The following is a 10,398-nucleotide window of genomic DNA, read 5'->3' as shown; positions in this document are numbered from 1 at the left end:
CATCCCCCTTTTGAACATGATCCCTTATGAAATGATACCGAACATCGATGTGCTTAGTCCTTGAGTGCATCACAGGATTGTTGGTGATAGCAATTGCACTGGTGTTGTCACAGTAGATTGGAGTTTTTGTAACATGAACACCATAGTCCTTTAGCTGGCTTTGCATCCACAGTACTTGAGCAGTACAACTACCAGCAGAGACATATTCTGCTTCAGCAGTGGATGTGGACACAGTATTTTGCTTTTTGCTTGTCCAGCTGACTAGCCTACTACCCAGTAACTGGCACCCACCAGTAGTACTTTTCCTGTCTATTTTACACCCTGCAAAGTCAGCATCTGAATACCCAATTAGTTCAAAATCCTGGTCTTTGGGATACCAAAGACCACGTTTAGCAGTACCTTTTAGGTATCTGAATATTCTTTTTACTGCCAGCAAGTGTGACTCTTTAGGATCAGCTTGATATCTGGCACAGAGACATGTGGCGAACATAATATCTGGTCTGCTGGCTGTGAGATAAAGTAGGGATCCAATCATACCTCTATATTCAGTGATATTGACTGGTTCACCATTTGGATCAGCATCTATTTTAATGGATGCTGCCATTGGAGTCCCTATGTCTTTTAAACAGGTCAGACCAAATTTCTTTAACATATCTTTGATATATTTATCTTGACTTATGAATATTCCATCATCAAGTTGTTTGATCTGCAATCCTAAAAAGTATTGCAGATCTCTTTGTAAACTCATTTCATATGCCTTTGACATACGTTTTGAAAAATCTTGACAATGTTTTTCATTTTTAGAACCATAAATAATATCATCCACATATATCTGTACCAACAAGAGATCACCATCTATCTCTTTTGAGAATAGAGTGGTATCAATTGTTCCAACTTTAAAACCTATACCAGTGAGATACACATGAAGTGTCTCATACCATGCTCTTGGAGCCTGTTTAAGGCCATAAAGAGCTTTGTCTAGCTTGTAGACATGGTCTGGATATTTACTGCTTACAAAACCAGGAGGCTGTTTGACATAAACTTCTTCTTGCAGCTTCCCATTCAGAAATGCAGATTTAACATCCATCTGAAATACTCTAAAGTTCATCCTAGCAGCATATGCTAAGAACAATCTGATAGCTTCCATCCTAGCCACTGGTGCATAAGTTTCCCCATAATCCAATCCTTCTTCCTGTCTAAACCCTTGAGCAACCAATCTTGCTTTGTTTCTGATAACGACACCATCTTCATCCATCTTGTTTTTAAATACCCACTTAGTACCAATGATCTTCTTTGTCTTATCCTCAGGTTCAGGTACCAAGGTCCACACTTTGTTCCTATCAAACTGAGTAATTTCTTCTTGCATTGAACCAACCCAGCTAGGATCTTGAAGTGCTTCCTCAGGACACGTGGGCTCAATGGTAGACACAAAATTAACATGCATACAAAAGTTACTGGTAGCATGCCTCCGTGTTTTAACACCACTCGCAAGATTACCAATAATCTGCTCAATCGGATGCTCCCTTGTCCATTTGGTGTTATGAACAGGTGAGCTGGTTGTAGAACACACAGCATCTTGATCATCAGCTGGTTCAGATGAGTGAGCAGCAACAGAAGATTGCTGATCAATATCAGTAGAAACAGTACCAGCTTGTGATCTCTCAGAACCAGCAGACCTAGGCTCAAGTTGCAGCACTTCAGTAGAGCCAGTAGGTCCACTTGGTTTAGACACAGATGGAACAGAATGTTCCATTTCATCATCAGAGAACCCAGCAGCATGGATTGGTGAGGGTTGTGCTGCTGGCTCTTCATCATCAAGAGCTTGCTGAGTAGGCTCTTCAAACAGTAACACTTCATCTTCACGATCAGTAGATGAAGCAGAGGCAGTTTCATCGAATGTAACATTAATGGATTCTTCAAAACAACCTCTTCTTTTGTTGTAGACCCTATATGCCTTTGACATGTTGGAATATCCAAGGAATATACCTTCATCAGCTTTAGCATCGAATTTGCCCAGCTGATCCCTATTATTTAGAATGTAACAGGGAGTGCCAAATACATGAAGAAATGAAATTGAGGGTCTTCTTCCTTTGAGAACTTCATAAGCAGTTTTCTGATGTCTTTTCACAATAAGAGATCTATTCTGGGTAAAACAGGCAGTATTCACAGCTTCTGCCCAGTAGGAATTCTTCAACCCAGACTCAGCCAACATAGATCTTGCTGCTTCAATGAGAGTTCTGTTTCTTCTTTCTGCAACACCATTTTGCTGAGGTGTTCTCACAGCAGAGAAATTTTGGGAAAGACCTTTGTCAGCACAAAATTCTTCTAATGTAGCATTTCTGAATTCTGTACCATGATCACTTCTTAGTTGCTTCACCAGTTGCCCATTCAAAAGCTCCATTCTTTTGATAAAATTGATGATTTCATCAGCAGCTTCACTCTTTTGCCTTAGAAAGAACACCCAAGTGTATCTCGAGTATTCATCAACAATAACCAGTGTATACTTCTTCCCACTACAGCTGGCCACATTCACTGGACCAAATAGATCCATATGAAGTAAGTGAAATGGTTTCTCAACAGATGAGATTTGCTTTGATTTGAACGAGGCATGGTGATGTTTTCCCTTTTCACAACCAGGACACAATCTGTCCTTCACATAAGACATTGTGGGTAGCCCAGACACCAAACTTCTACTGGATAATTTGTGAATATCTTTGAAGTTGAGATGTGAGAGTCTCTTGTGCCATAACCACTTCAGGTTGTCTGCTGCCTTTGAATAGAAACAAGTATCAGTTGTTGTGACTGCTGTGTTCATATCAATTTGATACATGTTTTCATGACGTTTTGCAGTCAGCAGTGGCTTCCCTGTCTTATCAAAAATAGTACCAATTTTCTTTCTGAATTGGACTATCTTATTCTTGCTTGTCAGTTGGCTTATGCTGAGTAAGTTATGTTTAAGCCCAACTACATATGCAACATTTGAGAACGTGACATTCCCATTTGTCAAAGTACCAAAACCCTTTGTGTAACCCAACGAATTATCTCCATACGAAACAACTGGACCATCCTTTTCCTGATAGTCCATCAGCAGGGACTTACTTCCGGTCATGTGTCTCGAACAACCACTGTCGAGATACCAGATTTGCTTGTTTTGAATGCCCTGCACAATAACTTAGAGATTAGTTCTTTTTGGGAACCCATCCAAGGATGGGTTCTGAAGGAGTCACCTTTGATGACTTCTTCTTTTCTACTGGCTTGCTAGAAGAAGCAGCAGATGGGGTTTGGGTTTGAGTACACTGGTTAGCCAGGTGAGCTTTGCTGCCACATTTGTAGCATTTTCTCACTTTTGGCTTTTGTGGCTGGTCATTCACAGATCTAATAAGGGCAGTAGGATCGGGTCGACTTTTAATTACTGCCTCAATTAGCTGGTCAAGCTTGGCTGTCATTATCTCAGTGATAGACAGCTCATCAGTCGAGTCAATTTTTGCTTTTCCCTTATGGGCAGCTTTCCTTTTGGAACCAGTACTATGACCATGGCGAACTGTCTTTTCTTTATCATTTGACAAGTTAGCGTGGGAAGTTGCTGGCTTGTCTTCTGATGCTGATGAACCAGTAGGTATCTTAACTGCTGCCTTAGATTTGCCAGTATTTCGTTTCACTGGCTTGTCTGCAGCTACTGGGTGACCAGTAGATTGGTCATCAGCTGGCTTAGCACTGGTAGAACTCGAACACGAAGGGGAATCAGTTGGTTTAACTTTTCTCAAATTGTTTTCAGTGATTTCCCTTTTAATACGTCTTTCTTTCGGAGTCATGTAGTGGATGCTTGAGGGGTCAGTAGTCTCATCAATTGAGTTACTGGCTTCTCTTGCTCTAACTTCATCCTCCAAAATTTCTTTCATGGCAGGTGGTGGGGACACAGTAGGTCTAACAAATTTGTTTGTCACAACCTTTTTACCTTCAACTATCTTGGCAAAAGTATTTGGCAAGACAGCTTCAGGATCAGTTTCAAGAGTCGGGTCCATGAAAGTAACTTCTGCAATAGCAGCAGCAGCAGCATAGTCACCAGCAAAGAAGGCTTGAACTTGGGCAGGCACCTGCTCATTAACACATTTAGCTGTGCGTTGAGCAGATGTGCACCATGAAGCAACAACTCTTTTGAGATTGTCCAGCTGGGTCTTGACTTCTGCTGCCTCAACGTGAAGAGTTTCTAAAGCAAAGTTTTGTTTTTCAAGTTTGGAAATTGTATCTTTTAAGATCTTAATTTCATCATTTTTGCCTTTGAGTTTTTCATTTAAAGATTTGTTATTAGATTTCAAACTCTCTTCACGTTTGCAGCTTCTGCATAAATCAATTCTTAGGTAGTCAAACATTTCAGCTTTTTCATCATCAGTATAAGTTCGAAAATTATCAACCTTATACATCATTTCAGTTTTCCATTGAGGAGAGTCTCTGTTTTGATCAGCTTCCCTCATATCAGCCAAAAACGTACTACTACCATCATCCTCATCAGACTCCTCGACCTCTTTGGCCATCAAACACAGCTTTTTACCAGTAGCATAACCAGCACCATCATCATCAGTATCACTATCAGAAGATGAGGACGTGCTGGCTTCATCCCAGTCATGATGTTCAGCAACTAGAACCTTTTCTGGCTGTTTACCCTTCTTGTCAGTCTTTGCACTTTCCTTCATCTGAGCTTTCATAGCTTTGTACTTGTTTTTGTACTTATCAGCTTTTGAGAAAGTGTTAGCATGTGACGTGGAAGGTTTCTTGGACATGCATTCAGCAGCAAAATGTCCAACCTTCCCACAATTAAAGCACTCAGATTTAGGACCCTTGACTGACTTGCTGTTGTACCTGGCATTTGGCTTTTTGCTCCATTTGTATGACTTGCTGGTTCTACTACGATTGAACCTTTTGAACTGCCTAGCCAGCAGAGCCATACCTTCAGCAAACCCTTCTACATCACTTTCATCTGTACTGCTTTCTTCAGACCCAGTACCACTTTCCTCAACACTATCAGCTGACTCTTGTTCTGCCAGTAACTTTTGAACCAGTAAAGCTTTTTGAGCTTTCTTCCATTTAGCAGCAGCAATAAGAGCAGCATCATCATTTTTAGATGATTTTGAAGTGGTGGGGGCAGACCTAAAGTTTTCCTTCATGTTAAGTTCAAACTTGGCTTCTGCCTTCTCATGATTCCAAAGGGAACTGTAGAGAGAAGACAGGTTAAAGTTCTTTAGGGTCTGTGTGGTTCTTAATGGGTCAGTAACAGGTTTCCATTTAGATGGCAGTGCATCAATGAATTTGTTCACTTGTTCAAATTCAGTGTAGGTTACATTTAAAGTGGTCAGGTCTGCTATCAAAGAGTTAAACCTAATGAAGGTTTGCTTAAGGGTTTCATTCTTATAGGCAAAGAACATTTCATATTCTCTTTTAAGAGCAATCATCCTGTTCTGCCTAACTTCTCCCATACCCTCATAGGTGACATCTAGGTAGTCAAGCATAAGCTTAGCATTTTCTTTTCCCTTGATCAGTTTGAACAGTGGGTTAGGCAAAGTTATGGCTAACAAGGTTCTGATTTTAGGGTCAAGACCAACTCGACGTTTATCCTCATCATCCCATCTAGAGGGAGTGAGAATAACCTCTCTGCCAGGGATGGCAGGAGTGTCAGCTGTTGCCGGTGCACTACCAACTGTCTCAGTGGGAACAAAAGGGCCATTTTTGGCAATTCCAGGCATGAGTGAATCCACAGACTCAAGATGGAGCATGAACCTTGCCTTCCAGGTTTCATACTCATCTTCATCAAACTTAGGTGGTCTGTTAGACGAGCCATTCTCAAGGTAAGCTGAGTTTGAATACGAAGCCATAAGAGAATTCAGATCCAAGATATTAATTATCAAGACTGAAGCTCTGATACCAGTTGTTGGTCCCTTAATAACAACAGGAGTATTGTAGAGGGGGGGTGAATACAATTCTTTTCTTAATTAACTAGTCAGTTAATCACGTTTAGTATTCTGTAGTAAATAAGATAGAGTCACAGGTAATTTTCAACTGTTATTCTTTATTGATTAAATCAGAAAGAATCACAACTATCCTTGGCGGAAATGATAGTTGGTTGATACAGATTACCTAGATTATAGCTAAGAGATAAACTAAAGCTATTACACGGTTTTTGACTCTAACAGATAAACCCACACCACTACTTTTTACAATAGTGGATACTACAATATATATAGTAGTTCTATTAACTGTGTAATTAGTCTATTGTCCACTAGTACATTGGATGCTTTGTACTTGTGGGGACAATTGTGTCAGAAGGCGTGCTTTCCTTCTTTCCTCTTAGGTAGCTATTTGCTGGAACACACCCATTCGGTTTGGCACTACCATTTGATTTAAACAAATGGAATGTTGTGTTCCCTAGGTATGATTAAAGTGTAACACATGTCTGCACATGCGTTCCACTTCTGCATTCCCACGTGGTCTTGTAAGGTCACTTGTCAGCCGCCGACTCCTGTCCTTTTCTGTTCAACTTTGTCTTCGACTTCTGTTGAATAGTGCGTTGATGTAGACCACTCTGGGAAACTACCATGCTTGTAATGGAGCATGGCTGTCTTGTGTTGTATGCTAATATCCAGACTTACTGGTCCTTCATATGCTGAGTCACTTGATATTCTTGATTTGCTGGGTGCACATCCTGTGCTGATTCGAAGAATACATATCTACCTTGTGCTGATAGACTAGGCAGCATACTAAACACTCGACACAGCTATATTAGCTGACTATACATAAACAAACGTGTGCTGGCTGCACATAACACTTTAGTGCAAATAAATATTGTTTTGTCATAATTAAATCCTTAATTATTTTGGGGACTCAACAAATAGTTATCATTCTACAATCGGAATGGCGCCTTATGAGATGTTGTATGGAAGGAGGTGTAGAACCCCGATATGTTGGGGCGAAGTAGGTCAACGGGAATTAGGAAGCACGGAAATAGTACAACAAACCACCGAGATGATTGACCAAATTCGTGAAAGAATGAAGGCGGCGCAAGATCGACAAAAGTCTTATGTTGATAAAAGGAGAAAACCGATAGAATTTCAAGTAGGTGATAAAGTGATGTTAAAAGTTTCTCCATGGAAAGGCATCATTCGTTTTAGAAAGAGGGGAAAATTGGGTCCAAGGTTCGTGGGACCATTTGAGATAGTGGCGAAAGTTGGGAAGGTAGCCTACCGTTTGGCTTTACCCGATGAATTGAGTAATATTCACGACACGTTTCACGTGTCACAATTGAGAAAGTGTTTGGCGGATGAATCAACTTATGTTCCTTTGAATGAAATTGAGGTTGATAATAAGTTAAGATATGCGGAGAAGCCAATAAAGATATTGGAGCAAAAGGTTAAGCGCTTGAGAAATAAGTCGGTTACATTGTTGAAGGTATTATGGCAATTTAGAAAAGGTTCCGAATGTACATGGGAACCCGAAGAATGGCTCATGAAGTATTATCCGTCATTGCATCAAGAGTGGTTCGCGAGGACGCGAACGATCCAAGAGGGGAAGAGTTGTAACATCCCAATTATTTAAGGTATTATTTTATGTGAATTTTTATTGCTAAGAAATTAAATGGTAAAGGTTATTTTATGTTAAATGGACAAAAGTTAAGTTTATTGGTTAAGTTAGGAAGGACTAAGGGTGCAAAGTTAAGATTAAGGACTTCTCTAACCATAGTTGTGGTGGGGAGGGTAGAAAGTGCAAATAAGCTAAAGTTATTTTAATAAAAAGAATAAAATGCTGGAAATTGAGTTTATTCACAAAAAAAAATTACAGAAAAGCTTCCTGTATATGTATGTGTGTCGACTTTGAGGGAGAAGAAGAAGGAGAACCACAAATTGTTGAAATTAGACTCATGCAAGCTCAATTTGGTGAAATCTAAGATATTCTAAGCACACTAGCAAGTCTCAATTCTTCTTATTTCTCTTCTTGTGCACAAATTAGGGTTCTTGAACTCTAAAAGTCAAGGTATGAATTTTATGTCTAAGTATTGCTTGTATTGTGTGTTAATGATGAGATTTATGCTTAAGAAGTTGCTATTTGTTGAATTGTGCACAATTGTTTGAGTTAGAATGAAATTGTTATTGATTTTGGAAGAAGAATTAAGTATGAACTTGCATTATGGATTTATGGTATGAATATGATGAATTTGGTGATGTTCTAGTTAAATTTCTAGTCATGCACACCAAGTGTTTGTTAAAATGTCTCAATGAGAAGTTTATGTGTTCTAGTTAGAAATTATGATGAAGGATGTTCATGTATGAGCTATTGTTATTGTTGTAAGTCATAGAAATTGATTATTTGATAATTTAAGGGTGCTAGTAATGAAATTGGATTATTATGCACATTTGATGAATAATAAAAGGATTGAAGGAAAGTTGCATGTATTGCTAAAAGAGATAAACAAGTAATGTACATGATTAAAGTTATGAAGTCTAATTGGTAATATTCTTATCCTAGAAAAGATGAGATCAAAGCTAGATGTATGTATGTTGTGATTAGGGGGTTAAGTGAATGTATAAGTATAGAAAGATATGAAGATTCATGAAAGTTGTGATTTTGATTGAGTTATGTGATTAATGGGATTAGCTCATGTATAGGTGCTAATCAAGGAAAAGAGGTTGCAAGTGATCGAGGAATTTTGTGTAAGCAAGGTGAGTTCATAGGGGGTAATATGGGCGGGTCAAGAGTGGCTTAGTGTTCTCGGATTGCATCCGTGCAAGAGAGAAATGACTAAGTGCACTAGTTATGTAGCTTAGATAGAACTATTGGGTTAACCTAATAGTTGTATCTATGGTTGATGTTTAGCTTAGGCAAGGTTATTACATTGCTAGTAATCTTGCCTATGGTTTGTGTTAGCTTAGACACATTAAGTGTCTATGTATGAGATGATGATAGCTTAGGCATATTTAGTATGTCTATGGTTAGCTTAGGCATGATTACTAGGTTCGGCCTAGTAAGTCATGTCTATGGTATGAATGAATTGGATCCGAATGTATGCAAGCAACCAATGGGTTGAAGGATAAGTGTTATGATTATGCCCACATGTTTTGTGTTTTGTGTTTTATTACTTTCCTATAACTCACTAAGTGCAAAAGCTTACCCCTATGATGTTTTATGTTTTAGGTGCTAAGGTCCGTCGTGAAGGTAAGGAGCCCGTGTAAAGCGCTAGAGGAGCATTGGCATAGCGTAAGTGGTATTGCAAGTCCCTTTTTGTAATCACGCTCTACGGTTACCGCTTATTAAACGCCAAGGGCTCCGCGCCGCGGCATATAACTGATGTTGGGAACAGAAGCAAGGCTAAGAAGTATAAATTTTCCTGTGTATTGTCGCGCCGCGACAAGGCTGGCCGCGCCGCGGCATAAGCCTTGTCCAGGCAGTAACCTTGTTTTTCAAAAAAAAAAAAAAATTTTACTCGATTCAAGGCGTTAAAGGTTTATATAGAAATTCTTCTTCATCACTCCAATTTGAAGCTTCCCCGTCTTCCGATTTTGGTTTTTCATATGTTGTTGATAACATATTTATGTTTTCATTCTGAGGATTTTCTTGAGTGGTGAAATTATGATTGACTTCATTGTCAACTTCCATTGGACCATGTATGTAATATTTAACTCTGTGACCATTAACTTTAAATTCAATCCCATTTGAATTTATTAACTCTATTGTTTCATATGGAAAAACTCTTTTGACTATGAATGGTCCAGACCATCTTGATTTCAATTTTTCAGGAAATAGCTTGAATCGTGAATTGAAAAGAAGGACTCTGTCTCCTTCCTTAAGTTCTTTTGAACTTCTGATTCTTTTATCATGCCATTTCTTCGTTCTTTCTTTATATATTAACGAATTTTCATATGCTTCATGTCTTAATTCTTCTAATTCGTTTAATTGACTTAACCGTAGACGTCCGGCTTCATGTAAATCAAGATTACATGTCTTCAAAGCCCAAAATGCTTTGTGTTCAATTTCTACTGGAAGGTGACATGCTTTTCCGTAAACGAGTTTAAAAGGTGTGGTTCCAATTGGAGTTTTGTAGGCTGTTCTAAAAGCCCAGAGTGCATCCTCCAATTTCATGGACCATTCCTTCGGATTTGATCTTACGGTTTCCTCTAGAATACATTTTAATGCTCGGTTGGTATTTTCAACTTGTCCACTTGTTTGTGGATGATAAGTGGTTGAGATTTTATGAGTTACTCCATATCTTTTGAGAACTTTCTCAAGTTGATTATTACAAAAATGAGTACCCCGATCACTTATTAAAGCTTTCGGTGTTCCGAACCTAGCAAAAAGACGTTTTAAGAAGTTGACTACAACTCGTGCATCGTTAGCCGGGAGAGCTTGTGCTTCCGC

The sequence above is a fragment of the Rutidosis leptorrhynchoides genome, chromosome 3, assembly GCF_046630445.1.
Source record: "Rutidosis leptorrhynchoides isolate AG116_Rl617_1_P2 chromosome 3, CSIRO_AGI_Rlap_v1, whole genome shotgun sequence".
Taxonomy (NCBI): domain Eukaryota; kingdom Viridiplantae; phylum Streptophyta; class Magnoliopsida; order Asterales; family Asteraceae; genus Rutidosis; species Rutidosis leptorrhynchoides.
This window is presented reverse-complemented; position numbering follows the sequence as displayed.